The 8105-nt window shown below is 40.8% G+C and overlaps 1 long non-coding RNA gene across 1 annotated transcript; it reads right to left on the bottom strand.

The window, feature by feature from the left end:
- Positions 1 to 4477: 4477 nt before the first annotated feature.
- LOC114046639 lies at positions 4478 to 6973 on the bottom strand. Its single transcript, XR_003569536.1, has 3 exons — positions 6795 to 6973; positions 6371 to 6500; positions 4478 to 5442 (listed from the first exon to the last, which is right to left on the bottom strand). It is a non-coding gene; the product is annotated as an uncharacterized LOC114046639 (long non-coding RNA).
- Positions 6974 to 8105: the final 1132 nt, after the last annotated feature.

Below are 8105 nucleotides of genomic sequence, written 5' to 3'. Positions count from 1 at the left end.
TAACACATAGTAGTCACCTAATAAATGCTTGCTGAATTAAATCAAGCTCTTAATTTTTAGACTTTAGATGATTGGGACCATGGTCCTATAATACCTTAGGCCTCAAAATACAGAATCACAATTCTGTATGCATGCTTATTCTCCATCAAAACACTGCCCTCCAGCCCCCCTACCCCTCAACACACTCAGCCATGCTAGAAAAAACCTTCCCAATAAGATGGATCATTGGTTTGCTCCCAGACAGCAATTTCTATGTTCTAGCATTCTGAAATTGTACCTCACATTCATTTCTAGAAACTCGTTCACATTCTATGGTTTTGTTATTAACTGTTTCTTTTTAGCTTGTAGAAATAATGATTTATCAACATTTTTTATTTGACATGCGTGTGGCTTAGATAGAAATGAACAGCCTGGACTGTCATGCTAATGAACTATTTAGAGCAATAGTTTAGGGCAGAGAAAAGCTGAAATCTTTGGTCTAAATGTGCTCTGAGTAATCCATTGTAGTGCCCACTGAGTGCAATGGGAGCCATGAATGAAGTGCTGAGGACTGAAGCCAGTCTTGATCATTTTGGGTTAAATATCTTCTTTTAAGATAGTGGTGAAATATTTCCTGAACAGATGCAGCTTTCTGTAATTTAAAGAACTGGTTTTTATTCTGTTGACTTCGCTGCAGGGTTGCTGGATAACACAAACACACATCTGTGAATTTCTGCCATGGATGTGAGAGAGGGAGGTGTTTGGTAAAGGAAGAGAGAAGGTAGGGTGTAGGGATTTAAGAAAGAAAAGGGGTTGAGAGTTTTAGGAGAGGCCCAAGCATCCCTTTCCACTCCTTCGCTCCACCCCAAGCCCCAAGTGAAGCTTTCTTAATTAGAAGTCACTGTGTACTTCGAGATATATACCTCTGGATGACAAGGTTACATATGGGTAACATTGATTTAAAAATCCAAATTTAGGACTTTGCATTTGCTATTATGGAGGCTCTGAGGAATCTTTGAGAGACAGTGCCCCTCACGGATCGAATGCATAATATAGACTACTTACCAGAACCTGGAATTTTCACCATGCAACATTTCTCTGGCAAAAGAATATTCCTTATTAATCAGTAACCCAGAGTCTCTTGGGATGCAGATGTAACATTAGGGCTAGATGGGAAACGACTGTTCAGAGAGGGGCAATGAAGTAAGGCAGGGCAAGACCAGAAGCCATGTATCAACTCTCGGCCCCATACTTTTTACATTCTAACACATCTCGGCTTCTGTTTGGGCCAGACTTTCTCTAGGAGTTAACCTGCCTGAACAGGTCAGGAAATGTGTATGGTTTGTGGTTTTCCTCAAGATGTTTGAAGTGTATCTTTGTCTTTGTATCCTCAGCATTTAGCACAAGCTCCTGGCACACTGTAGGCACTTAATAAATATTTGTTGATTGATTGTTAGAAGGCCTTTGATCCTGTCTTCTTTGCAGATGTTGATCTAATCTCTACCATGTAAACCTGAACTGGAGAACTCCCTCTACTCTTTCTGACCAAGTAAAGTCACAGATAGCAAAGTGTTCCTGGAAGCTTGAACTTATCATCCATGGGGTACTTTTGCACAGCTACAGTGTAGCTTCTGTGCCAGACCCCGAGTGATACAGGGGACACATAAAATATGGTCTCTGCCTTCATTATCCCTTGTATCATAGGTATTTCATATATTTGTCTTCTCCCTTCATTAATCTGTGAGACTTTTGAGGTCAGGGTCCATGGAGGTGTCTTTGAGATCTTCAGGTCTGGGAACAGGGTCTTGAATGTTAGGCACTTGATAAATGTGTTTTGAACTGAATAGTTTGTTTGAGGAACCTATAATCCCACTACGGAAAGGAGATATAAAATAACACTGAAAAACATAAGCCAGGATGTAGTAAAGACTACACTATGTGGTAATAATATCTAAGTACTATAAAAGGTCAGAAAAGGGGAGATTAAGGAGAACTAACAGATCTATAATGGAGGAAGGAATCAGAGGAAGCATTATGGAAGAAGGGTGGACTTGAGTGAGGCTTGGAAGGTTTAGGTAGGACCTGGGCAGGCAGGCAGGAAGTGAGAGAACACTCTAGGACAGGGATTCTTAACCTGGCATCCATAGACTATAGACACATTTCAGGGGATTTATGAACTGAGATGGAAAAAAAACAAAACAAACAAACCATCTTTCTTTCAATATGATTAGTTTCCTATGAGAACATGATTCTGTAGCTGTTTGATGCTGAGCATGTCATTTAACCCTAATTGCCTCTTAAAAAAAAAAGAACATGATTCCGATAAGGGGTCCAGAGACTTCACCAGACTATCAAAGGGGTCCATGACAAGAAAGGTTAAGAACCTCTGATCGAGGAGAGGCAGTTTATTTATATGTATATATGTGTAAGTATATTTATATGTATCTATACATATATATAAGTTATATAAAATATATATAGTATATATTATATAGGTTTCATAGATGTATAAATGTTACATATAACACAGACATATTTTATGTATCACATTTATGTAATATACAAATATATATTATATATATGTGTGTGTATGTATATGTATATATTTATCTTTTATTTTTCCTCTTCATTATAATGATCAAACCTCTCATTTCTAGTGGCTTGATTTCCTGTCCTTCTCTTTAACAGCAAATATGCTCATTTTCGCCAAGAGGTGAAAATGTAGTTGGGTTCCAGAGCTTAGAAAGCTATGAAGATCTGCCCTGGATGACATTTTCAGAGTCTCAAATTACCTTTTGCTATTGACTGCCTCCTTTTTTAGAAACAGAATATCATTGTTTAACCAGCATCAAAACTGTGGTTTCAGTGATTTTTGTGTGTACTCTAGGTTAGGGTCAGAGAAGGATTTTCTGGAGCCAGCTCAAACAGTGTGAGCTTTTATACTTCAGAAATGGACATTTGCTTCAAATCAGATCTTGACTTACTGTTTTGTTGATTGTCTAGACTTAATAAAGTGATGGAGAAAACATTAATAATGTAGATTAAACTTAAAAGTGTTGAATCTACCTTTTTTTTTTGTTAGAGAACCAGTTGTTAAACATTTACCAACTGGGGATTTAACACTGGGGATAGATGACTCATTCCACAGGTCTCACAGTGATTACTTTAGCAACAGTTGATATAAAAAAGATCTGGAGGTTTAAGTGGATTGTAAGTTCAATGAATCAACAGTGTGAGATGGCAACCAAAAAAGCTGGGCTGAATTTAAGAGAATGAGGGAAGGAATGATCCAGCTGGAATCTGCCCTGGTAAGGACACAGCTGGAGTCATGTGTTCGATCCTGAGCGCCAGGACAGTGGCAAGCTGGAAATCACCCAGAAGAGAGCAAGGAGGATGTTGTGAGAGAGGACTGCGGAATATGCCATGGGAAGATTGAGATGAGATGTTCTGTCTGTAGAAAACAGAACTTCATAGGAGACAGGATAACGAAGTATTTTAACTGTTGTCAGACTTGTTCTTTTTGGTCCCAGGAGGCAGAACTATGAAAAATGGGTGGAAGCTCTCAATCTCAATCTCCCTCTCTCTCTCTCCCCCAGTGTTTCTCTCCCTTCTCTCCCTCCCTCTCTCTCCTTCTCTCTCCATATCTCTCTCCCCTCCCTCTCTCTTTCCCTCCCTCCTTCAATGTTTCTTTCCCCCTCCCTCCCTCCATCTCCTCCTCCCTCCTTCAATGTTTCTCTCCCTCTTCCCTCCATCTCTCCCCCTCCCTTCCTCCATCTCTCCCCCTCCTTCCTTCCATCTCTCTCTCTCCCCTCTCCTTTCCTCCCCCTCTCTTTCCCTCCCCTTCCCTCCCTCCCTCCATCCATCTCTCTCTCCTCTCTCCTTTCCTCTCCCTTTTTTCCCTCCCCCTCCCTTCCTCCCTCAGTGTTTCTCCCCCCCTCCATCTCCCTCTCTTCTTTCCTTCTTCCCTTTCTTTCTCCCTCCCTCCCTTCTCACCCTTTCCTCCCTCCTTCCTTCTCTTCCCTTACAATTGGAGTTGTCCAAAAGTAGAATTAACCACCTCAGGAAGTATTGGGATCCCCTTCAATTTAGATGTTCAAGCAAAGGCTGGATGACCCCTTGTCATGTATGCTATAAATAGGGTAACAGCAATAACTAGTATTTGTATAGTACTTTATAGTTTGCAAAATGTTTTTCATCTGTTATATCATTTGATCCTCACAAAAACCCAGTGGAGTAGGTGCTGTTATTATCTCCATTTTGCAGATGAGGAAACTGAAGCAGACAGAGGTGAAGTGGCTTGCTCAGGGTCACACAAGTAGGAAATGTCTGAAGCAGAATTTGAACTCCTCTTCCTGATTCCCAGTATAAGCCCTGCTTTGAAAGAAATGGACCTGATTTCTTTAGTCTCATCCTTACCATTATCTTTATTGTTATGGATGTGGTGATTTTACAACTTGAACATATCTTATTTGATTTAGAGCATGGTTGTTTTGCACTGAAGTGTAACAGTCTTAGGACAATCAAAGTACATACCCTGAGCTCCTCTGACATAAGGGTGAGAAACCAGTTTACTAGATTGTGAGCTCCTTGGAGGGAGGGACCATTTATTATTTCTCTATGAATGATATCCAACACGAGCCCTTACATATAACAGCTGCATACTATCTGCTGAATGAATGATTGAATAAGTGAATATATTTTCATGGGGTTTTTCTTTTTTGCTTAAATATTTACAAGATGTAAGTGGGGTAAAAACTAACAGAAAACACGAGAAGTATATAGAAGGGAGACAGGGACCTTTGGTGTAAGGGTAGGAATTCAGGGCAAAGCTCATCCATTCCAGTCCCTCCTCATCCAGTGTTACTAAGTGCCTCTTTAAGGCAATTCACAAGGCATGGGGGCTAGCTGTGAGGAGCACGATGGGCATTGAAAAGAATGTACTTGCCCTAGTCAAATTAGGAGTGAGGTCTGCTTTTGTCACTTACTAATTATGTGACCTTGGATGACTCACTTAATATCTTGAAGTCTCAGTTTCCTCATCTATAAGGAGGAGGTTGGTTAGATGGTTTATTAGGTACTTTCTAGCTCCAAATCTATGATCCTATGACTGAGTGAATTCCTATTTTGGGGGAGTGTGGGGTGAGGACATGAATCAAAGAAGGAAAAAAAATTTGCTAGCCAAAGGCTTTGATGCTGCCCCTTCATATATCCCAAGGCTTCCTAACAGAAGAAGTGAAAATGTGTTCATTGGTGATGAGTTGTTGACTTGGGTTAGTCTCCTGGTGGAAGCTTCATCAGTAGGTAACAGCTCCAGAAGATGGCAGCAGCAGTCCATTGGAGGAGTGGCCAGTGGTAGCTTTGGAGGCACACAGTAACAGGAGAGGGCAGAGCTTCAGTTGAAGATGTCTAGTGTCAGAGGGGAGTACCAGCAGCAAGGAGAGCCCCAGAGGCATACCAAAGGAGCTATGAGAGGTAGAAGCAAGAACTTACAGGGCATAGCAGTTGTCCAGATATAGAACCAGGGGAGGCTGTCCAGCTATGGTATAATCACCACAGCGCTTGAGTTGTTCAAGGGAGTGTTTCAGTGCCCTGCTCACAGAGATGGGAGTTGGTGGGAAATTTTATCCCTTCATCTGTGGTGCTGGTGGTAGATAGAGGTTTTCTCTATTATTTACTTATTGTACAACAACAACATTTTGTCCTAATGAAATGTTTGGCTACTTTTGTTATGGTTTTATGGTTTGTTATGGTTTTATTGTCTATTGGTACACTGGATGGGGGTCTATGTGATCTTCTTGTTGTTCAGTAGTTATCAGTTGTTCTGACTCTTTGTGACCCCATTCGGGATTTTCTTGGCAGAGGTACTAGAGTGGTTTGCCATTTCTTTCTCTAGCTCCTTTTACAGAGGAGGAAACTGAGGCAAGCAGGGTTTAGTGACTTGGCCAGGGTCACACAGCTAGTAAGTGTCTGAGGCCAGATTTGAATTCAGGAAAAGGAGTCTTCCTGACTTGAGGTCCAGTATTATATCCACTTTGCCACTGGCTTAGGCAAGTTCAAATCTGGCCTCAGACACCTAATAGCTCTGTGACCCTAGGTAAGTTATTTAACATCTATCTCTCTCACTAACTTACCTTTCAGGATTGTTGTGAGGATAAAATAAAATACTATTTGTAATGCACTTAGCACACTGTCAAGTATATAGTATTTGCTTAATAAATGTTTGTTCCCTTACCCTTCCTCTCATTTCTATCCTCAGTACTTAGTACAGTGCTTTGTATATAGTAAGCATGTAATAAGTTCTTCATTTATTTATTCACTAGAAACCCTAAATTGTAATTGCCCCCTATTATTTAAGCCTTGAGCTCCAACCAGGATTTGTCCCAGTCCTTACCTTCTGCGTAGAAGCTGAATTCATCTATTATGCTGGTTTTGTAACAGGGATTAATGTCCGGTGAACACTCAAGAGGATCATCACGTTTTCACTTATGACATAATCAAGGTCTGGATTTTGTTAATTAACTCTAGGAGTAAATAAATAATTCATTAACACATCATCCCATTTCATCCCTATCATAAGCAAACATTTACTAAGCACTTACTGGCATGTAAGTTAGCTTGAGTTTTCTAGAATGAGGGAAAGCTCAAACATTAAAAAGAAAACAAACAAACACTATACACATATGTATACTTCTGGTACAAATTTTTATATACATCTGAGATAAATACTGCTAGCTGGGTGCATAGAGAGGGTGTGGTTTGGAGTCAGAAGACATGGGTTCAAATTTTAGCTCTGACACTTTTGTCAGCTGTGTTACCTTGAAGAAGCTGTTTCTTCCTGGGCTTCAGTTTCTCTCCTGGCCAGATCCCTTCTGATTCTGATGGTCTGCACTTCTCTTGGGACACTCTGTATTTGTATCATCTTCAAGTTTCAGGGATTAATTCACATGACCTCATGATACAGTAGGTTAGTTCCTCACATTTTTAGTGCCTGAGGATCTACAGTAATTGGAAATGCCCAGAAGGTACCCACCATTCTGTTACAAAACAACAAAAACAAGTCTTTTTTGTAGGGTGTCTCTAGCTTCTTCAGTTAAGCTTTGTATGACCTAGTCGCCACTCTCTTCACCACCCTGGTCTCTTCCCTTTAGGCACACTCCAGCTGACCAATATCCTTCCTAAAATGTAGTTTGTCACACTGGATATAATCTGCTCCATGGAGTATGATCAGAGCAGACAGAACAAGATACTATGAGGGCTTTCAGGATATTTTTTTAGTCATTTTTTTCCATTGTGTACAACTCTTCTTGACCCCATTTGGGATTTCTTTGCCATTTCCTTCTTTAGCTCATTTTACAGATGAGCAAACTGAGGCATACAGGCTTAAGTGACCTGCCCAAGGTCACACATCTAATAAGTGTCTAAGGCTAGATTTGAACTCAGGTCTTTTTGACTCCAGACCCAGTGCTCTATACACTGTGTTACTTAGATGCCCTGTTTTCAGGGACTATCCAACAGTTAATAATCAAGCTACTACGAGGCAAAAAAATGCAAAGATTATCCCTGTTTAGTGCTACAGTAAGAACTGTTGGGCTTTTCAGAATCACAGAGCATCAGAACTGGAAGGGACCTTGAAGAGAATTTCATCCAACCCCTTCATTGTACAGAGGGAGCAACGGAGTCTGGGAGAGAAGAAATGCTCAAGTTTATATAGCTACTTTGTATAGCAGAGCAGGGGACTAGAACCCAAGTCTTCCTGGGTTAGTCTTAGCATTAAGTTCAGGGAATCTGAGGCATTGTGTTTTATTTGCTAAACTCCTAGGCACAGCGCCGGCATTTTTTCAATCATCAGTTGTGCCTCCTGTAGAACCCTCTGCTCTCCGGAGTTTGGGCAGGTGAAATGCCTCCCTTCATTAGTGGATTCTGAGGAGTTTTAAAAAATCCTTTTTGACTAGAGATACATTGGTCAGACTTTTCTAGCCATAAAATTTGAGAGTAGAATCACGCTCAGACTAGGGACCCAGTCCCTATTCCTTAATCACTATCCGTTTTCCCACTTTATAAGTCACAGACTCTGTATCTCCTTCCAGGCAATTTTAATGTCTCTTCCTTCCTTCTCTCCCCCCCCC

The sequence above is a fragment of the Vombatus ursinus genome, unplaced genomic scaffold (assembly GCF_900497805.2).
Source record: "Vombatus ursinus unplaced genomic scaffold, bare-nosed wombat genome assembly UNPS02014785.1, whole genome shotgun sequence".
In the NCBI taxonomy this organism is placed as follows: Eukaryota; Metazoa; Chordata; class Mammalia; order Diprotodontia; family Vombatidae; genus Vombatus; species Vombatus ursinus.
This window is presented reverse-complemented; position numbering and strand designations above follow the sequence as displayed.